Here is a 23704-nt window from a genome sequence, read left to right on the forward strand (position 1 = left end):
TTTATGCTGTCTCGGCCACATTCATGACCTACGCAGTCTTTTGCACAGCCGATCGGAAGGAGATTGACAGGAAGAGGGCGTTTGTGGGTGGCAACTGACTGTTTTCTGGGTGTATTTGGAAAAACGCAGGCGTGGCGAGGCGTTTGTAGGGCGGGTGTCTGATGTAAATTCCGGGCCCGGACTGGCTGATGTGATCGCAGCGGCTGAGTAAGTTCTGGGCCGCGCAGACACTGCACAAAGTTTAGTTGAACCGCTTGGCTGCACATGCGATCGCACATTTGCACAGCTACAATACACTCACCTGTAGGGGTGGTCTTCAGAATGCCGGCGGTCGGGCTCCCGGCGACCAGCATACCGGCGCCGGGAGCCCGACAGCCAGCATACCGACACTTATTCTCCCTCGTGGGGGTCCACGACCCCCCTGGAGGGAGAATAAAATAGTGTGGCGCGCGCCACTGTGCCCGTAGCGTGGCAAGCGCAGAGAGCCCGCAAGGGGCTCATTTGCGCTCGCCACACTGTTGGTAAGCCGGCGATCGGGCTCCCGGCGCCGGTATGCTGGTCGCCGGGAGCCCGGCCGCCGGCATATCGTAGTGAACCCCCCTGTAGGCAGCAACTATCTAATTTCAGCGCTGCAAAAACCTCTAGCGAGCGATCAGGTCTGAATTAGGCCCTGCGTGTACAGAACACTGGGGGAACTATCAAACCCACTAGAGAGAATATGACTATTGCTAAATGTTTCCTAAGTATGAACGCTCCAATATCACCCAGTTACGCACTTTATGTCTATAAATCCCTGCATCTCATGCTGCCTACTGTACCTGGAGTCCTGGACAAAAGAAAGAGCAAAAATTGCGTTTTATAAATTATAAAATAAGTTTTTTGTCTGTATACAATATGTGTGAGGAAACCGGTATCTGGTATCCCAGAATGTGGTATAAATTGAGGCTAAAGTCACAGGGCTGCACAGAGTTTTGTGTGCGGGATGTGTGTTTGCACGCATTTGTGGGGGAGATGTGTGTGCATGTGAGGGGGGTATGTGTGTGTGGGGGAGGGGCATGTGTGCCTGTGAAGGGGTATGTGTGTGGGGGAGGGTTATGTATGCATGTGAGGGAGGTATGTGTGCATGTGAGGTGGGTATTTGTGTGAGGGGGAGGGGTATATATGAGTGTGAGGTGATAAAGCTGATTCTTATACTCTACAACACAAGCTATTAAATCTATACCGTGAAGCCGTAATGGCCGCTGAACCTCGTGCACGTGCTACGCACTCCGTACGCTATTTGCGTAAGAATACCTTGCACGTGGTACGCAAGTCACGTACACACGCTGCGCTGGGTGTACTGAACACACAGCTAGCGTACACACAGATAATAACCTTCTATACCTTACACAGAGTATGCTTATACTGTATATCTTAGTGTTAGATACTGTAATGATATAATGCTGTTTAACCTTGGTCTGTAAGCTAGTTGTTTGAGCGATTGAGATGCTCCGATTACCTTCAGTAATGTAATAAACACACAATACCTGGCTAAGGTTCCAACACCTTTACTAACAATATTTAACTAAGTAAAAGGGAAAAGAAAACAGTGAACAGTTCATACACTACAGGCTAACATTAAAATCTAACAGAATAACTAAACAGAAATATACACAATAGCGAACGATCGCAAACACTAATACAACAAATAAGAATGAATGACTAACATTTAAACGGGTAACAAAGTGGCCACAGAGAAACATACCATACGGGGAACACTCGCAAGCGCAACCGGAATCCAGTCCTCCAATTATCTGAGATAAATGTTGAAGAGTGAGAGTACTGGCCGGTCTGGGGACAGTGATCCCTATATACACAACATACAGTGTACTACAAAGGGCCCTACAATCTTATTGTTCATTGGACATAGGAATGTCTCTCTGCACTGTAACAAAAGGTCATAGGTGGATTTGAACAGGTGGGCTGTGGCTATTACAAACTGCTCAGGTGGGAGGGAATCGCCGGATTCCCGCCGCATGGATAATGAACTGCAAATATGTGAAATGTCCAGAAACTACTAATGGCCATAACTACACGCAGGAGCGATTAATCTTTACCTGACCAACACCGGATTATTGCTATTAAAATACTCTTCGGTTAGGTACCAGACACCACTGTTCAACCTTAATCAGACCCTTTGTACCACGTAAAGAGGGATTCCCAAGTCCGTGAACAAGTCACATTAAACAAACTTACAGTTATCACTAAGGGGTACATTATCTATAAAACATACTATTTGGTTTTATTATTTAATGATTGAGTCGCCCGCTAGACGCACACAAACTCTACCGTAAATGCACATACCATGCGCTCAAGCGCACGCCCGTAGGGGCGCCGTCACGCAACTTGTGAATATGTGCACGCACGCCAGAGAAAGTGCATGTGCAGCGGGCAAGCGCATGAGGTGAATATATGGCAACGTGTAGCATGATATTTTTCTGACTTTGACAGTCCACCCTTTGGCAGTCATCAATAACTGCCACTTCCTAAAACAGTTCAAAAAGAGATAAATATATGTCATGTGTAAATACATTTCTATGATTGGGTAAGGGAGAAGAGGAGCAGGTGGGAAAAAGGTATGACCTAGTGAGATAGTAGAAGCATGTGTGTATGAATCCATGTTTGAGGGGTCATGTATCATCGTGCCGTACGTGTTTTAAATCAAGCTTCGAGGTATTGCGAAGTATACATTTGAATTCCTTCTTATCCCGTATTACGGGTCTGTGGATGGGCTGTCAAACTTTACCGAGCTCTTTTCGGCTTTTGGTTGCAACAAATGGGGGAGCACATTTAGTTGATGATACATGAATGGGGGAATATGTGAGTACTGATATCTGTATCTATATTCCCTATCGACTATGTGTGTCATTACCTGAAGGTTGTAGAAATGAAGATAAGAAGCAATTATGGTAAATGCAGTCATAAACTATGTGAGTTTAATATACATTTGCCGATTGAGGTCTTTTATTGTGTCTTGTCTCGATGTACATGTTGACTGTAGTCTCCCGATGCTTTTGCTATAAATGCTGAGCAAAAAGCTTTCTCAATGTCCATAGACTTACAATCTTTAAAGTATTGGGCTATCGTAAAAGTTAAAGTCACTAGGGATATTGGGGGTCTATGGCATTGTCCATCAGTGGTCTGTGTAAAAGGTTGTCAAATTCTTCTTCCAAGCGGATGTCTTTGTACCTTGGAGGAAAACAAAGGAGAAACGGGTGAAAGAAACGGACCGTGGAATCACATTTTCATCACAACATTGTCTCTATCGTTGGGTCATAAATCAAATTAGTTGTTGTTAGTACAGTGTCCTCGCTCCTTAAACTCATCACCCTGGTACTGCTTTTACGCTTCGCTAAAACCCGAACGCATCTAAATATCAGGCCACCCAATAGGACGACCCCCAGAATACACAAAAGAAATTTCCCTACATCCATAATAATATCTTGGGCCCATTCTCCTAAACCCGAGAACCAATTTCGTGGGTTCAACCATGACACCCAACTGGTCAGCTCATTACCCACAGTAGCGAGTGTGAGATTGTGTTTCCTTCGAAACTTCCATTTTAATTGTAAAATGTCATCCATCTTTTGGTCTATGACCTCGGCTGGGTCCTCCGTGCTGTTTGTAATGTACGTGCAGCACTTTATTCCATATTGAGTCGCTAGGGTAACACAATACCCGCCTGTCACAGCTGTGAGGTAATTGAGAATCATCCTATGCTGAACCAGTTCTGTTTTGTAGGCTTGTAACTCTTTCCCAGTGTACCTGAATGTGTCGTCATACATTTTGGTGATATTGTCTAATAAATTTGCAAGAGCAGATATATATTTGTAATTTATCACTCCTCTGGCGGTACGAGTGATATCTAACGCGAGTAGGAATTGAATCCCGGTGGATTCATGGATCAGGTCAGAGGCCGAATGCTCTGTTCTTTCTATCAGGTGCCGTTTAACGATGTGCTCGTAATGAGTGTGAGTATAAGGAGCTTGGGCACTGCGATGAATATCTTTCATTTTGTTATGGGTTACAGTCATTACTTCAGGCAGTACTTTTCCAATATAGCACAATCCCTCTGAGTTTGGGGCAAGCCACTTATACGCCTTTCTCCCGCATATGAAATATGCATCATCGGGGAGAACAAATGGGACGGAGTATGACATTATCATGTTACAAATTTTCCATGTGAAATCTCCTAACCCTAACTCTCCCATCTGTTTAGTGCACGTATCTGTTTGTACGATATGTGCACAGTATCCTGGTGATACTTCTCCAACTCGCATGGTTCTACTTCCTAGAGTGTACCTATACCGGAAAAATCTTCCATGGTCAGCTATCTGGCGTATAAGTTCTGTATCTATGGGCATTCTGTCGGCTCTGTATGAAAAGGTCATGGTTAGATTACTCCATGACACTTCCCAATTTCCCGGCTTTCGGGGATTGGAAATGTTAAAGCATACTAAGGACCTATCCACATGATATTGGTGGAGCTTCAAACTAGGAGGACTAGAGATATTAAACCTCTTGTCCACCGGCCTCCCACCACTTAGCTCAAGTACCTCTCCTACAGTTAAAGGGAATGGTACTAGTCCTGATTTGCTATGACCTTGAGGTACTTGAGAGCATACCCAACAGTCTGTCTGATTTAACACTTTACCCACTAAGGAGTGATAGTCACTCAATGGATGTCGGTCCATGTGGACATTAAAACTGGACTGACATTTCTTTATGCACCCATCCTCAACTATATTGTCACAATGCCTACAGATGCAGTTCTCTTCAGCTAACAATCCTTCACAATTCCTTCTATTGTCAATGCTACCAGATCGTTTTCTGATACTCGCCTTTACTCGGTGATTATGTTGTTCTTGGAAATTTACGCCTGCATCCTGGTCATCAGAACCCATTCCAGATCCTTTCTCGACCTCCATGGTACTCTCACCGAAACAGACTGCTCTGGTCAACATCATGGTCAACAGGAAAATCCGGATCACAGTCTCTTGGGGCAAGTCCATCTTAGAGGAGTAAAAGGAGAAAAATAAGAAGGGGGAAAGGAAATAGGAGGGAGGTGGGAACTGGACAAAATAACAAATGGGAAAAAGAAATCTGGTTCGACAAGCTTCTGGTCTTATTATTCTCGGCGCTCAGGTGTCGTCTCAATCCTCCCTGAACAGACACTCTAGTGATACAACCTCTACCGTCTGTTCTTTATCACGGGACCTCTCTGGGTCAGTGACCTTTTTACAATGAGACGAATGAACCCAAGTCTCTCTCTCGGCAACCTTCAATGCTGTTGTGCTGGTCAATAAGACTTGATATGGTCCTTCCCATCTGTCAATAAGGCAACCTGAGCGTAGAAAATTCCGTATCATTACATAATCCCCAGGTTCAATGTCATGACAATTACTGTCTGGCAGATCAGGAATCACCAACTTTAGATTATCATTCTGATTCCTCAATTGTTTACTCATCTTAACCAAGTACTTTACGGTTACTTCATTGTTACATTTCAAATCATCCTGGGGGTTAATCATAACATGGGGTTGTCGACCAAACAGAATTTCAAAAGGAGACAGATTAAGAGGGGACCTGGGAGTGGTTCTGATGCTGTATAATACAATTGGCAAAGCTTCGGGCCATAACAGTCCTGTTTCAGTCATTACCTTGCTCAATTTATTTTTAATAGTGCTGTTAACTCTTTCCACCTTCGCGCTCGCCTGGGGGCGGTACGGAGTGTGCAGCTTACTATTAATTCCCATCAACTTACACATTGTTTGAAAGACTTCACCTGTAAAATGGGTACCCCTATCACTCTCAATTATTCTAGGGATACCATACCTACACACAAATTCCTGCACAATTTTCTTTGCAGTAAACACAGCGGTATTTGTGGCCGCGGGAAATGCTTCGACCCAATTTGAGAATACATCAATACAGACCAAAACATACTTAAAATTTCTACAAGGTGGTAATTGTATGAAATCAATCTGTATTACCTGTAAAGGGCCATCTGTCGGAGGGATATGGGATGGCTCTGTCGGTATTGCTTTTCTGATATTCTTCCTCAGGCAGGTGAGACATGTCATTGCTCTTTTACCCGCATGGGAAGAAAATCCTGGGGCGCACCAATAAGCTCTTACTAGCTTACACATTCCTTCTTTGCCTAGATGAGTCAGCCCATGTGCCGCTTCCGCTAGACTTGGAAGGTATGCTCTGGGTGCCACTGGTTTACCATGTCCATCTGTCCAGAGTCCTGAGGACTCTTGGCCATATCCTTTTGACCTCCAAACTGCCTTTTCCTGCGGGGAACACAAATTTTGCATTTCACACAATTTTTGTGTGTTTACAGTATTAAATACCATCAGTCGTGTACTATCTGTTTGTATGGGGTTACCGGCTGCTGATTTAGCAGCTTCGTCTGCTCGGCTGTTACCAAGTGATACCGGGTCTTGGCTATATGTGTGAGCTTTACACTTGATAACAGCCACTCTGTCGGGTTCCTGTATCGCTGTTAGAAGTCTTTTGATGTGGGCTGCATGCGCTACGGGTGTGCCAGCTGCCGTCATGAAATATCTGAGGCGCCATAGGGCTCCGAAATCATGGACTACTCCGAATGCGTACCTAGAATCTGTGTAGATATTGGCTGACTTGCCCTTAGCCAATTCACATGCTCTGGTTAGGGCAACCAGTTCAGCAACTTGTGCTGAGTGTGGTGGGCCTAGCGGTTCTGCTTCTATGGTACTTTGGTCATCTACGACTGCGTATCCAGTACACAAGTCTCCCGAGTCCGTCTGTCTGTGACAACTACCGTCAGTGTAGAAAGTAAAATCTACATCTTTCAGTGGGTTGTCACTGATGTCAAGCCTTGCCGTGAAATTTTGGGTCAAATATTCCATACAATCATGCATGTCATCCCCTGTACTAAATCCGCCTTCACCATCACTCTCATCCTCCACCCTTTGTGGCTGTCCAGGCACACCTGGAAGATATGTTGCAGGATTTAGTGCGCTGCATCTCTTTATAGTGATGTTTACCGGGGCCATTAATGCCAATTCCCATCTAGTAAACCGTGCTGATGAGACGTGTCTGGTTTGGGCAGAATTCAGCAAGGCTGACACTGCATGTGGTGTATGAATTGTGAGGTTGTGTCCTAGCACTACATCTTCGCTCTTTGTGACTAGCAATGCTATTGCTGCAACGCTTCGCAAGCATGTGGGGAGGGATCGCGCTACCGTATCTAGCTGAGCGCTATAGTAGGCTACCGGCCTGCTGGCATCACCATGCTTCTGGGTTAAGACACCTGCTGCGCACCCAGCACTCTCTGTTCCGTACAGCTCAAAGGGTTTCCCATAGTCTGGCATACCCAATGCTGGTGCCTGCGTTAGGCACTGTTTAAGTTTCTCAAATGCCATCTCAGATTCGTCTGTATGCGAAATCCGATCAGGTTTACTTGATGAAACCATTTCCTGCAAAGGTAAGGCCAGTATGGAAAAACCTGGGATCCAGTTACGGCAATACCCACACATTCCTAAAAACGTTCTAATCTGTTGCTGGGTTTGTGGCAGAGTCATGTCACGAATTGCTTGAATTCTATCAGCGGTGAGGTGTCTCAGTCCTTGTGTCAGACAGTGTCCCAAATACTTCACCCGGGCCTGGCATAATTGTAACTTATCTTTGGAAACTTTGTGTCCTGTGTCTGAAAGATGAAACAGGAGTTGTTTCGTATCTCTCAGGGACGCTTCCAGTGAATCTGAACACAGTAGTAAATCGTCCGGGTGGTCTTCTGTATGCCGGTGGTCGGGCTCCCGGCGCTCAGTATACCGGCGCCGGGAGCCCGACAGCCGGCATGCCGACACTTATTTTCCCTCGTGGGGGTCCACGACCCCCATAGAGGGAGAATAAAATAGTGTGGCACGCGTAGCGTGGCGAGCGCAGCGAGCCCGCAAGGGGCTCATTTGCGCTCGCCACACTGTCGGTAAGCCGGCGGTCGGGCTCCCGGCGCCGGTATGCTGGTCGCCGGGAGCCCGACCGCCGGCCAGCCGTAGTGAACCCAATCGTCCACGTACTGGATCAATACTGATCCACTCTCTGGTTGGAAAGACTGTAAACAATCATGCAGGGCTTGTGAGAAGATACTTGGACTGTCTATGAAACCTTGTGGTAAGCGAGTCCATGTGTATTGAACTCCTCTGTATGTGAATGCAAATAAGTATTGACTGTCAGGGTGCAGAGGTACCGAGAAGAAAGCGGAGCAGAGGTCAATCACAGTGAAAAATTTGGCAGTGGGAGGGATTTGCATAAGGATAACAGCTGGATTTGGCACTACGGGGAATTGACTCTCAACTATTTTGTTGACCCCTCTTAGATCCTGTACTAATCTGTAACCCCTCCCCCCACTCTTTTTAACAGGGAAGATGGGACTATTGGCAGTGCTGGACGTCCTTACCAGAATGCCCTGTTGTAGCAAACGCTCTATTACAGGGTAAACTCCTAACTCCACCTCTGGCTTCAGAGGGTATTGTGGGATTTTTGGAGCTATCCTACCATCTTTTACTTGCACAACTACTGGGGCTACGTTTGCCATCAATCCAGTGTCTTGTCCATCCTTGGTCCAAAGTGATTCCGGTATCTGGGAAATCATTTCCTCTACCTTGGACGGACACCTATTTACAACAACAGTGTGTGACATTAATCTTGTTGGGGCGTCTAGCATATCCTGCGCTTCCTGAGCGTGGTTTTCGGGTATGTCCAAGAACACACCTTCAGGAGTACAGTATACAACGCATCCCATTTTGCACAGTAAATCTCTCCCTAAAAGATTAGTCGGAGCTGATGCAGCCAGCAGAAAAGAATGCTTGGTATGCAAAGGCCCTATCGTAACCTCTGTTGGTTTGCTTAAAGGGTATTGTCGCACTACTCCTGTTACTCCCATTGCTGGAATTGTTTTACCAGTGGTTCTCATGCCCACGGTCAAATTTATCACTGACTTGGCCGCCCCCGTATCTACAAGGAAATTTAGAGATTTACCAGCTACATCAATTGTGACCTCAGGTTCATTTCTAAGGCTCGCAATTAATTTCACTGGCTGCAGATTACAGGTGTGACCACACCCCTATGGTGCGTGGTGACCTCCCTGCATTGCGCTGGCAGCTATTACCTGTGAAGGAGGTAAATGGGAATTATCAGAGACTTGCCAGTCTCTTCTTGGGGGATACCTTCTTGTTTCCCCTGCGTGTGGCTCATAACTCCGTCTCTGCGGTCCTTGATCCCAATCTCGTATGTCATGTCGTTGTCTAGGGTTTTTATATGCATTGTGTGGATTACTGGTGCAGTTACGTGCAAAATGACCTTCCCTATTACAATTGTAACATTTTACCGTATGTGGCTTACCACCAGGGGTCTGAGATTTAGACTGAGGCGGCCTTGTTGTAAAGGCCTGGATACTTATAGCCATCAGTTTATCACTCTGTGACTCCCTGCGTCTTGTGATGTTCCTGTCGTGCCCAACAGCAGTCTCTCTTAAGGCGGCCACCGACATACCTCTCCAGTTAGGTTGAGTGGTTTGTACCCTATTCCTTAATACCTCCTGTGACAACACAGCCGGCGCGTTGTGTCACACAGTGGTAAAAGACACGCAGCTACTTCCCTAGCCCTGGTCTGACCCATGGACTACACTGATTGTTGATCTGTATTTGGCTATGTATTAGGCAATATTGTATTATATTGTATGATGTTATTGTTACAAGGGTACAGTTATGTTTTCGATGTATATATATGAATGTATTGGTTATTGTGTTATAGTTTGTAAAATAATGTTTCCCCCCATATGACTGCGCAGATAACCTGTGTGTTTGCTGTTGTGTAGATACAGCCAGTCTCAGATGTCAGGCCATACACCCCCCTCATTCTTCCCCACACAATGGATTCCAGGCCACACAATCAGATTAAGTAAGGTTACTTTAATTAACATCTATTGTGGCCTAGGGGACATGCCTGTACATGTGAAACTAGGTTTGCTCTGAAACTGTCTGGGGGTGTCGCCTTATTGTAGGAAAGACAAAGGTTTGATAATAGCAAAGGGGGGACGTGAGACAGAGGGTGAGAGAGTGGCAGGAGACTGACTAAGAAGTAATGTTCTGTCAGGAGTTCCAGGAGGGAATTGTCGTGTAGAATTGGATCACAGAAGTGTGCTGAACTGTGTTATAACCTATTCTGTCAATAAACCACTGTTGGGTTTTCATCTACCACCGTGACTGAGTGATTTTGAACCCAATATCCTCACATTTGGCGGCAGCAGTGGGATCACTCAAGACACCAGCAGAAACTTATAAACCACAGCAGGCAATGGATTCTGCCCCGCTATGCTACCGATACAGCAAGAAGGATCAACTACAGGACCTCTGTCGAACAAGACGGATTGAGTTTAATGCATCGGACACCAGAGCAGTCTTAATGGCAAAGCTAGCTGAATGGGACCAAGAACACCCTGGGCAGGAGGATAATGAGGACTGCATCCCAGAGCAGGCCGAGGGTCAAGGAACCACTGGAACTGCTACAACGAGCCCTGCACTGGCCGTTGGAAGTACAGATCAGTTGCGGGAGTTGCTGGCAGCCCTAGGACAAGGAGCATCAGTACTGGGAGCCGCATTGGGGGCGCAAACCGGTATAACCGCCCCGGCAGTAGCGGTAAGGCAGACATCCCGGCTGAGGTATAATGAGGTCCCACCTTTTGATGAGGTCAGTTCGGATATTGATACTCATTTGCAGATGTTTGAATCTGTTATGATAATGCATGGAATTGAGGCAACAGAGTGGCCTCGATATTTGGTACCCAGTCTGAGAGGGCGGGCACTGGAGGCATTCCATGCCCTGAGTCCAGAGCAGATCCTGGTATATGAGGAGGTACGGAGTGTGCTGCTTGCCAGATATGCGGTGACCGCTGAATCGTATCGCATAAAGTTCCGGTCTATGGCGCGGAAAGGAGATGTCTCATTTATAGAGTTCAATAACTTGCTGCGGAGGAACTGTGATAAGTGGCTGGCTGTGAAGAAGGCCCTTACTGTAGCAGACATTAAAAATGCTTTTATTTTGGAGCAGCTGCTAAACAAGATGCCTCCAGAGATCAGGGAGTGGGTGGCAGACCGGAACCCTACCACTCCGGAAAAAGCAGCACACCTAGCAGATGAGTTCACAGCTAACAGGCCTCGGTGGAGAGGTGCCAATACAGAGGAGAGGACAACCCTCCGACGGCCCCAACAGGATCGTGATCTACCATTGCTCCCCCACCGGCCGGCCCCAATACATACCCCAGCTTCCCTAGCAAGAAATTCAAGGTCTCGGGGACCAGCGTCACCTGCAAGCCGACGCTGCTACAACTGTGACCAGGTGGGGCATTTACTTCGTGACTGTACACGGGTAAGACGGCCATTCCCAGGTACCCAATCTGCCATGTCGCGGGTGGCTGTGTGCCACGAATCATTTGGAACGGGCGAGGTGGACTACTTTTCTGATGCGCCAGAGGCGGAGGAGGTAGCATACCAAGTAGAGGTGGTAGCAGCTATTGGTAAATCCACCCCGGATAATATGAAGACCCACCTACAACCTGTAAAAGTTAATGGGAAGGAGCTGCAAGGGTTGAGAGACTCTGGAGCTTCTATCACCCTTATACGGCCAGAATTAATTCCCCCCTGCCAGATACTGAAGAAAAGGAAAGTTAAAATTTCCATGGCAGGAGGGCAGATCACTGTAATACCTATGGCAAGGGTACACCTGGACTGGGGCCTGGACTCTGGAGAAGTAAATGTGGGACTTTTGGATGGATTACCCACTCACGTCATTCTGGGCAACGATCTGAGTGCTGGATTGGCTAGTTACTTTGTGGGAGCTATCACCCGAAGCCAAGCACAGGCATTGGAGACAGTGCATGAGGACCCTCTCATGCCAGCACCAGGAGTCCCTGTGGAAGTGACAGCCACAAACCGTGAACCGTTGGCGGTAAGTAACCCTGTACCAGACTTGCCTGACTGTGATGAGAATCTGGGGGAAGTAGATAGGGTAGCCTTTAGGGAAGCCCAACGGACCGACCCCTCCCTAGCTAGCCTCCGCAGGGCAGCGGGACGAACAGATTGGGGGCCTCAGGAGGATCGCATTATGTGGGAGGAGGGGAGACTGTACCGGGTGCCAGCAAAAGCAGACCCATTAGAGCCCGGGGTCCTAAGAAAACAGTTGATTGTTCCACAGCAGTACCATGCCCGGTTGCTGGCCCTTGCCCATGACATTCCCTTAGCAGGCCACTTAGGGGTTCGGAAAACCCGTGCCCGGCTGCTGCGACATTTCTTCTGGTCTGGGGTTAACCAGGAGGTAAAACAGTATAGAGAGTCATGTGAGGTCTGCCAACGCCTCGGGGGACCCCCACGCCGGGTTCCCCTACAACCCATGCCTGTCATAAGTGAGCCATTTAAGAGAGTGGCCATGGACATTGTGGGGCCTTTTAAGAAACCGAGCCGAACAGGAAAGAGATACATACTGACTGTAGTTGATTACGCGACTAGATACCCTGAGGCAGTGGCACTGGCATCCATAGATGCTGAACATATCGCCCAGGCTCTTATGGATATTTTTAGTCGCGTAGGATTTCCCCAAGAAGTAGTTACTGATCAGGGTACGCAATTTCAAGGGGAATTGCTGCAGACAGTATGGGACAACTTTGGGGTCCATCCCTTACGCACCACCCCTTATCACCCCCAGACTAATGGTCTCTGTGAGAGATTCAATTCGACCCTAAAGCAGTTGCTGCGGGCATTTGCTGAATCGGAGGGGAGAAACTGGGAGAAGTCCTTGCAACAGCTATTATTCGCGTACCGCGAAGTGCCGCAGGATTCAACCGGATTCTCTCCTTTTGAGTTACTATATGCCCGAAGGGTAAGGGGACCACTTGACCTAGTCAGGGAAAGCTGGGAAGGGTCATTTCAGGAACCTGAGGTTCCCATCTTGGAATATGTAGTCCAAATGAAGGAGAAACTGCACAGGCTGATGCAGCTTGCGCATGACCACACCCTTGGCGCGCAGGAAAGACAGTGCCGGTACTATAACCAACGAGCGCAGGACAGGGAACTAGAGGTTGGACAGAAAGTGATGGTGCTAGTACCTGCCCGAAAGCATAAGTTACAGGCGACCTGGGCAGGGCCTTATACTGTAGTGGATCGGCAGGGACGGGTAGATTACATTATTGCCCTAGACCAAACAGGGAAGCGGGTGGGTACCTACCACATAAATAGGTTAAAGAAATATGTCACCAGGGAGATAGGGGCGGTGGCAATCTGTTGCCCACCTATGGATGACCCAGAGACTGACCCCATCCCTGACATTCTAGCAGCCACCAAGAGGGACCTAGGAGTGGAGGCGGTTCCCATAGGCTCGCAATTAACAGAAACCCAGGCCCTAGAGATGAGGGAGGTATTGGAGGTAGAGAGGCCACAATTCACAAGCAGGCCAGGGCGCACTCATGTAGTGTCCCATCATGTCAACACCGGGGAGGCTCGGCCCACTAGGCAACCCGCTTATCGGGTGAACCCCAGGGTGATTGATATGATCAAAAGGGAGGTCGATGAAATGCTGGCGCTTGGTGTTATTGTACCGTCCCATAGTCCCTGGGCCGCCAGCGTAGTCCTAGTGCCCAAGAAAGATGGCAGTACCCGCTTCTGCGTGGACTATAGGAGGCTGAACGAGGTTACAGTGACAGACGCATACCCCATGCCCCGGGTAGATGAGCTGTTAGACAGGTTGGGAATGGCACGCTATGTATCCACTCTGGATCTTAGCAAAGGATACTGGCAGATACCCCTTACCAGGGAGGCACAGGAGAGGTCTGCATTCAGCACCCCATTTGGGCTCTTTGAATTTACTGCCATGCCCTTTGGGATGAAGAATGCCCCAGCCACCTTTCAGCGTACCATAGATCACCTACTGACAGGGTGTCAGGACTTTGCCCAGGCATACCTTGATGACATAGCCATTTTTAGTCAGACATGGGAGGAGCATCTGCAGCATGTGGCCCAGGTGTTGGCACGGATCAGCAAGGCAGGGTTAACAATCAGACCTGACAAATGTCAGATGGGGATGGCAGAGGTGTTGTACCTCGGGCATAGGGTTGGCGGAGGCCATATTTGTCCAGAGCCAGCTAAAATTGAGGCCATCCTGAAATGGCCTCGGCCCACTAACCAAAAGCAGGTACAGGCCTCCCTTGGAACAGCAGGGTACTACCGTAAATTTGTGCCCCAGTACAGCACCATTGCCAAACCCCTGACTGACCTAACAACAAAAAAATACACCCGACAAATTGACTGGAGCCCAGAGTGTGAGCAGGCTTTTTCCCAGCTGAAGGACATTTTGTCCCAATCCCCAGTGTTAGCAGCCCCCGACTTCCACCGGCGGTTCATTGTGCAAACAGATGCCTCGGGTTGTGGAATAGGAGCTGTGTTGAGCCAAGTAGGGGAGGATGGTTGTGAACACCCAGTTGCCTTTCTCTCCCGAAAACTTATGGACCGTGAGATAGCCTATGCCACTATTGAAAAGGAGTGCCTGGCCATAGTCTGGGCACTCAAGAAATTGCAGGCATATGTGTACGGGCGCGAGTTCTCAGTGGTAACAGACCACAGTCCCCTTAGTTGGTTACAGCGCACTGCCGGAGACAATGGACGACTGCTGAGATGGAGCTTAGCCCTACAACTATACAATTTCTCTATCTCTCATAAAAAGGGCAGAGATCACGGGAACGCAGATGGCCTGTCCCGTCAGCAGGAACCAGACCAAGCGCCGAGCAAGCCCAGGAAATCCCTCGGTACAAATACCCAGGGTACAGGAGAATACCATTACTCTCAGCAAGCTTAAGCCACCCAGGACACCGGGCTTGGAAGTAGAGGGAGGAAATGTGACAACACAGCCGGCGCGTTGTGTCACACAGTGGTAAAAGACACGCAGCTACTTCCCTAGCCCTGGTCTGACCCATGGACTACACTGATTGTTGATCTGTATTTGGCTATGTATTAGGCAATATTGTATTATATTGTATGATGTTATTGTTACAAGGGTACAGTTATGTTTTCGATGTATATATATGAATGTATTGGTTATTGTGTTATAGTTTGTAAAATAATGTTTCCCCCCATATGACTGCGCAGATAACCTGTGTGTTTGCTGTTGTGTAGATACAGCCAGTCTCAGATGTCAGGCCATACACCCCCCACATTCTTCCCCACACAATGGATTCCAGGCCACACAATCAGATTAAGTAAGGTTACTTTAATTAACATCTATTGTGGCCTAGGGGACATGCCTGTACATGTGAAACTAGGTTTGCTCTGAAACTGTCTGGGGGTGTCGCCTTATTGTAGGAAAGACAAAGGTTTGATAATAGCAAAGGGGGGACGTGAGACAGAGGGTGAGAGAGTGGCAGGAGACTGACTAAGAAGTAATGTTCTGTCAGGAGTTCCAGGAGGGAATTGTCGTGTAGAATTGGATCACAGAAGTGTGCTGAACTGTGTTATAACCTATTCTGTCAATAAACCACTGTTGGGTTTTCATCTACCACCGTGACTGAGTGATTTTGAACCCAATATCCTCACACCTCCTTTAAACCGTCCATCAAGACGGACACCGCTACCTCTCTATGGTGTATATTTGCCTCAATTTCCACGATCCCAGTGTATTTAGCCATTTCCTCCAGTGCTCGGTGGAAATAGTCAGCGGCAGTTTCTCCTTCCATTTGTTTGATGGAGAAAATTTTGTTCCATTTTACCACAGCTGGGAAGTATACTCCCAGCTGCAGATTGATCCTGGTTACATTATCTTGATTATACTCATCCGTAAGGGGTACTTCTTCATCTAATTTACAGTCAGCTAAAAATGTCACAGGGTCAATACTAGAGGGCAGGCATGCCCTCAGTAGTGTCCGCCAATCTTTGTTATTTTGTTCAGTGGAGTTACCCAGGTCCTTAATGAACCTCTGACATGCGGCTAAATCTTTTCTGGGATCAGGAAATTCAGACAAAATTGTTCTTAATTCTGCTCGGGACCAGGGACAGTGCATTGCAATATTCCTGATGGGTGTGACCCCATTTGTGTCGGTCTTCCCATTGGGGACCGCTATCACTCTAACAGGATTAATATTAATTACTTCACTCTGGGTTGATTCTACAGTGGGTGGTGCAACAGTTTCAGCATATTGTACAGTGCCGTACTTACCTTTAGATACAACCTCACCTGTCCCTGAACTATGTGCCTTTGATACCAATCTTACTGGTTGGGCGATGCCTACTGAAGTATCGTTTATGGTGGCCGCTAGAGAGAGAGCTGAAATCGTAGTGGGCTCATCTTCCTGGTCGTATTCCTGGGGGAAGTTTAAAATGGGATACAACTTGCATGGGTTAGCGTTAGTCTCAACATTTGCATTAACTTTCATTTTACTCTTATCATTACTACATTGGTTAAGTGCACCCTTATCGTACACCCGCATGTCATTCTCTGCAGCCACTTTGTCCCCTACTATATACTGTGGTGGTGCCGTTGCTATCAGACTCCTACCAGGATTTGAATTTGCTTTCTGAGCTAATTCCTGTTGTATTTCACTTTCCTGTTGCCATACCTGTAAACAATCATAATGTCTAATCCTCTGCTTTGCAGATTTTATTAGACCTATCCTTTTTCTTAGATTCTGCAATACCTCGGGGTTCAAACTGCCTACCCGGGGAAACTGCTCCCCATCATCCTCTGTCATTCGTTCCCATTCTTTGCAAAATATCTGTGTGTGTGATCCGTATTTCTCACACATTATATACCGTGCTGACCCTTTGGGCCAACAAATACCAACGTGAACCCTTGTTGGACGTCCCTTCTTTGAACAACTGGCCCCCATTGTTTGCAGATATTGCTGTCTCAGCAAATTCTGACAAAACAAACCAAGTTGCCCGCGGTAAGGCGACGGTGAAAGTTCCACTAGTGCCTTCACTCACTCTGCGCCCCAATTGGCCAATCCAATCCGTGGGATCTTTTGTAACCTCTATTTACTGGGGCGCGTGGGAATATGCTACCCTCCCCAGTAAGTATTGGTTGTTGGAGATTTCCTGAGTGAACAGCGAAACTCCCTTAAAATAACAAAAACCTACACAAATCACGTTAGATAAAACAAGAAAGATGGAGCGCTTAATTAATATGTATAATGAACGTACATACCTGCAAATAAAATGGTTAGTAATAAATGTTTAAGCTCTTTTTTGAAAAGGTGGTGGGGCAGAGGTGATTGATATTGTTTCTCAATCAGTCAAAATTGCCGGACAGTTCTTTCAACGGGTAATGCTATCCCTGCTATCCCTAATACCTTTTTTGTGGCTTGTAGCTTGTTGCTACGGCGTGCATCGGCATACGCCGTGGGTAGCTTTCGTCCCGTCTCTCCCGCTGTATCGGCTACTTCACCTCCGTAGTCCTCTTGCGGCGTGACAAGCGTCTCAGCATATCAGTGTTTGCGTTCACTGATTAATGTCCTCTGTTCCTGCACCTCAATGTCCAACGCGTTTCGGGTCAAAAAACCCTTTAACTAGGATGTCATTTGTTGATTTAACTTCCTTTATATACTATAAAAACTTTATTAGGATTTGATTAAAAACAGGAAATGTCCCAAAAGGAAGTTGTTGATAAAAAGCGGTAACCATGTGCCCCTATGTTATCAATAGGGTAAAAATAATTTTTACCTTAAAATTACAGGTATGGCGTTCAAATAATAAGTGTGAATAAATTATAATGAATTAATCGTCTAATAAAAAAGCATTTATGTCTATTTCCACATTTAGTCCTTCTGGTTGTAAAGTCTTCATGAGATAAATCCACCTGGTTTCTTTTTTTCTTAATTCGAGGGATATGTCTCCTCCTCTCCAGTTTTTAAATATTTTTTGTATTCCTATAAATTTTAGACTTGAAGGATCACTATTATGGCAGTCTTTGTAATGTTTAGAGACACTATGTGTTTCCAGTCCTTTACTTATATTGTATATATGTTCAGAAATACGTATGCGAAGCTTTCTCTTAGTTTGTCCGATGTATTGGAATCCACAGGGACAATAGAGGAGATAAATGACCCCTTCTGAATCACATGTTATTCTTTCTTTAATAATGTATGTCTTTTTGGTTATATTCGACATAAAATCAGAAATGGGTCTTGTAGATTTGTTGCCAGTGATTTTACATGGACGGCAACATAAACAATGGAAATTTCCTTTATTTTCTTCTTGATGTGTTCTTTGTATTTGCGTATGACTTTTTACTAGATTCTGTTTAAGATTTTTTGCTTTTTTGTATACTATTTGTGGTTTTTCCCTTATATAAGGCCTCAACTGTTTGTCTAGCTGCAGAATGTGCCAATGTTTCTGCAATATCGCTTCAAATTGTAAATGTTGACTGTTGAATTGTGTTATGAAAACTGTTTTATTTTCTGTAATGCTTGTTTTTTGTTTATATTGATACAGTTGTTTCCTGTCCGTCTTTGCAACCTTTTCTATTTCAATATTGAGATATTCTTCTTTATATCCTTTTTCCATGAATTTTTTCTTCATAGTTTGACATTGTTGATGATAAATTTCTGGATGTGTGCAGTTAGAATGTACAAATAGCGTTTATGATCCCACAGTAAATTTTAATGGGTATCAAGGTAACAAATAATGCACACAATTACGTGCGGTCCAGTCGCACTGCGCATAAGTAACTTAATATTTATACGCTGTACGACCAACGGAATCAGTTGTTTAGGCTGCGAAACCTTCAGCCGGAGCTTAATTCTATATGGGTAATACGCAAAACCCCCCGGGCTGCGCTTAAACCTTCGCAGTCGTTTTGTCTGCGGATACTACTTGCTCCTTTTACCTTGTATAATGTTAACGCGGGCAAGCCAGTCCCACGCCACCAAGTGTCCACTCACCTGATGTGGTCTCCGACGGGATCCCGATTTGTGGGTTCACAGAAAATAATACCTTTATTTCCACACTCACTCCTACTCACTCATATGCACACTGATCTTTCTGTACAGAAATTCCTTTCATACAGGCAGTAGTTCAATCCCTGAGTATTGCAATGGAAAAAGGTTCTCTTTTAACTAAGCTTTTTGGAAAACTGAACAAACCTGTGCTATTATCAGGTGGCTGTACTATACCGCCCCCACTAAAACAATGTTATCATGTGATTTGAGTCTCGGTGGGCGTATCCGTACGCTCCGCTGCGTAAACACGCCACGTGCGTATGCCTTTGTGTTGCGTACGTAATCTCGCACGTTGCCCGAGACACGTATGCACAAAGTCCAGATATGCTCACAGCAACGCAACCAACACGCTTCTATCAATGTAAACGATGTTCAACTGTAATCGCTTACCGTACACCACACAGTATTTGCTATGCTGTGTGCGTGTCCTTTACAATTATTTCCTTAAAAAAAATTATCCTTTATAATCTCAACTAAATAGCACCAGATTTCCTCAGCACGTTTCTAATGGCAACAAGAGAGTGAGCCGCAACAATGCAGGTGTGTGCGTGTGTGCGTGCGTGTGTGCGTACGCAAAAACAGAAATGAACAGTTTTAAAAGATAATAGCGTATTGTTCTTACCTCCGGTTCCGGATTCCACCAGCACTCCTTCAACGTAGCGAAACAGACGCTTATCTAGCCAGCACTACTGCCTTCCCGCCCTTGCTGGCAGATAACGTTTGTTTTCGTTAGTGCGGATATGTGGAGGACGGACGAGCCCTCAATTGATAAAGCTGATTCTTATACTCTACAACACAAGCTATTAAATCTATACCGTGAAGCCGTAATGGCCGCTGAACCTCGTGCACGTGCTACGCACTCCGTACGCTATTTGCGTAAGAATACCTTGCACGTGGTACGCAAGTCACGTACACACGCTGCGCTGGGTGTACTGAACACACAGCGAGCGTACACACAGATAATAACCTTTTATACCTTACACAGAGTATGCTTATACTGTAAATCTTAGTGTTAGATACTGTAATGATATAATGCTGTTTAACCTTGGTCTGTAAGCTAGTTGTTTGAGCGATTGAGATGCTCCGATTACCCTCAGTAATGTAATAAACACACAATACCTGGCTAAGGTTCCAACACCTTTACTAACAATATTTAAATAAGTAAAAGGGAAAAGAAAACAGTGAACAGTTCATACACTACAGGCTAACATTAAAATCTAACAGAATAACTAAACAGAAATATACACAATAGCGAACGATCGCAAACACTAATACAACAAATAAGAATGAATGACTAACATTTAAACGGGTAACAAAGTGGCCACAGAGAAACATACCATACGGGGAACACTCGCAAGCGCAACCGGAATCCAGTCCTCCAATTATCTGAGATAAATGTTGAAGAGTGAGAGTACTGGCCGGTCTGGGGACAGTGACCCCTATATACACAACATACAGTGTACTACAAAGGGCCCTACAATCTTATTGTTCATTGGACATAGGAATGTCTCTCTGCACTGTAACAAAAGGTCATAGGTGGATTTGAACAGGTGGGCTGTGGCTATTACAAACTGCTCAGGTGGGAGGGAATCGCCGGATTCCCGCCGCATGGATAATGAACTGCAAATATGTGAAATGTCCAGAAACCACTAATGGCCATAACTATACGCAGGAGCGATTAATCTTTACCTGACCAACACCGGATTATTGCTATTAAAATACTCTTCGGTTAGGTACCAGACACCACTGTTCAACCTTAATCAGACCCTTTGTACCACGTAAAGAGGGATTCCCAAGTCCGTGAACAAGTCACATTAAACAAACTTACAGTTATCACTAAGGGGTACATTATCTATAAAACATACTATTTGGTTTTATTAGTTAATGATTGAGTCGCCCGCTAGACGCACACAAACTCTACCGTAAATGCACATACCATGCGCTCAAGCGCACGCCCGTATGGGCGCCGTCACGCAACTTGCGAATATGTGCACGCACGCCAGAGAAAGTGCATGTGCAGCGGGCAAGCGCATGAGGTGAATATATGGCAACGTGTAGCATGATTTTTTTCTGACTATGACAGAGGGGTGTGTGTGTGGGGGGAGGGGTATGTGTGTGCATGTGAGGGGGGTATGTGTGTGCGGGATGTGTATGTGCACGCATTTGTGGTGGAGATGTGTGTGCATGTGAGGGGGGTATGTGTGTATGTAAGGGGGGAGTGTGTGCATGTGAGAGGGGTATGTGTGTGTGGGGCCGGGGGGGGGCATGTGTGTGTGGGGGAGAAGTATGTGTGCATGTGAGGAGGAAGTGTGTGCATGTGAGGGGTGTATGTGAGGGGGTATGTGTGTAGGGGAGGGTTATGTGTGCATATGAGGGGTGTATGTGTGTGCATGTGAGGGGCTATGTGTGTGCGTGGGAGGGTTATGTGTACATGTGAGGGGGTATATGTGTGTCTGTGCAGATTAGGGGTGTATGTGTGTGTGTATGGAGGGCGTGTGTGTGTGTGAGGGAGAGGTATGTGTGCATGTGAGGAGGAAGTATGTGCATGTGAGGTGGTATGTGTGCATGTGAGGGCGGTTTATGTGTGTCTGTGCAGATTAGGGGTGTATGTGTGTGTGTGTGGAGGGCGTGTGTGTGTGTGAGGGAGAGGTATGTGTGCATGTGAGGAGGAAGTATGTGCATGTGAGGTGGTATGTGTGCATGTGAGGGCGGTTTATGTGTGTCTGTGCAGATTAGGGGTGTATGTGTGTGGAGGGCGTGTGTGTGTGTGGGGGGGGGGCACCTTTTTCCCTCCTTACCTAATATTGTTTACACCCTACAAACACCTTTGTGCAATGATACATTGTGAACGTTCTGCCATTACGGCGGCAGGGACTGACGTATCTGTAATGGGTGCAGTGTGAGCGGTGCACACGGGCCCCTGAGTCCAGAGGGGGCCCACACCGCACACACACTGCACCCATTTCTTCTATACTTACCTTTCCGGCGTCCATCGGCGACTGTGTGTGGGCCCCCTCCTCTCCTGTAGCCGTCACCCTGCTGCTTGCGTACTGAGTGCTAGAGACTCTGTCAGAGTGCCAGAGTCTACAGCACATGCGCAGGACTCCGGAAAGATGGCGCGGCGGACATTCTTCGGAGTCCTGCGCATGGGATGTAGACTCTGGCACTGTGAGATGAGGGAGGTGGGGAAGTAATCTGTACGGGGAGTGGGAGACTCTGGGCAGCTGGCACAGATGAGGAGTTGGGGAAGTAATCTGTACGGGGAGTGGGAGACTCTGGGCAGCTGGCACAGATGAGGAGTTGGGGTAGTAATTTGTACGGGGAGTGGGAGACTCTGGGCAGTTGGCACAGATGAGGGAGGTGGGGAAGTAATGTGTACGGGGAGTGGGAGACTCTGGGCAGCTGGCACAGATGAGGGAGGTGGGGAATAATCTGTACGGGGAGTGGGAGACTCTGGGCAGCTGGCACAGATGAGTGAGGTGGGGAAGTAATTTGTACAGGGAGTGGGAGACTCTGGGCAGCTGGCACAGATGAGGAGTTGGGGAAGTAATCTGTACGGGGAGTGGGAGACTCTGGGCAGCTGGCACAGATGAGGAGTTGGGGTAGTAATTTGTACGGGGAGTGGGAGACTCTGGGCAGTTGGCACAGATGAGGGAGGTGGGGAAGTAATCTGTACGGGGAGTGGGAGACTCTGGGCAGCTGGCACAGATGATGGAGGTGGGGAAGTAATCTGTACGGGGAGTGGGAGACTCTGGGCAGCTGGCACAGATGAGGAGTTGGGGAAGTAATCTGTACGGGGAGTGGGAGACTCTGGGCAGCTGGCACAGATGAGGGAGGTGGGGAAGTAATCTGTACGGGGAGTGGGAGACTCTGGGCAGTTGGCACAGATGAGGGAGGTGGGGAAGTAATCTGTACAGGGAGTGGGAGACTCTGGGCAGCTGGCACAGATGAGGAGTTGGGGAAGTAATCTGTACGGGGAGTGGGAGACTCTGGGCAGCTGGCACAGATGAGGAGTTGGGGAAGTAATCTGTACGGGGAGTGGGAGACTCTGGGCAGCTGGCACAGATGAGGAGTTGGGGTAGTAATTTGTACGGGGAGTGGGAGACTCTGGGCAGCTGGCACAGATGAGGGAGGTGGGGGAAGTAATGTGTACGGGGAGTGGGAGACTCTGGGCAGCTGGCACAGATGAGGAGTTGGGGTAGTAATTTGTACGGGGAGTGGGAGACTCTGGGCAGCTGGCACAGATGAGGGAGGTGGGGAAGTAATGTGTACGGGGAGTGGGAGACTCTGGGCAGCTGGCACAGATGAGGGAGGTGGGGAAGTAATTTGTACAGGGAGTGGGAGACTCTGGGCAGCTGGCACAGATGAGGGAGGTGGGGAATAATCTGTACGGGGAGTGGGAGACTCTGGGCAGCTGGCACAGATGAGGAGTTGGGGAAGTAATCTGTACGGGGAGGGGGAGACTCTGGGCAGCTGGCACAGATGAGGAGTTGGGGTAGTAATTTGTACGGGGAGTGGGAGACTCTGGGCAGCTGGCACAGATGAGGGAGGTGGGGAAGTAATCTGTACGGGGAGTGGGAGACTCTGGGCAGCTGGCACAGATGAGGAGTTGGGGAAGTAATCTGTACGGGGAGTGGGAGACTCTGG

The sequence above is a fragment of the Pseudophryne corroboree genome, chromosome 4 (genome assembly GCF_028390025.1).
Source record: "Pseudophryne corroboree isolate aPseCor3 chromosome 4, aPseCor3.hap2, whole genome shotgun sequence".
Taxonomy (NCBI): domain Eukaryota; kingdom Metazoa; phylum Chordata; class Amphibia; order Anura; family Myobatrachidae; genus Pseudophryne; species Pseudophryne corroboree.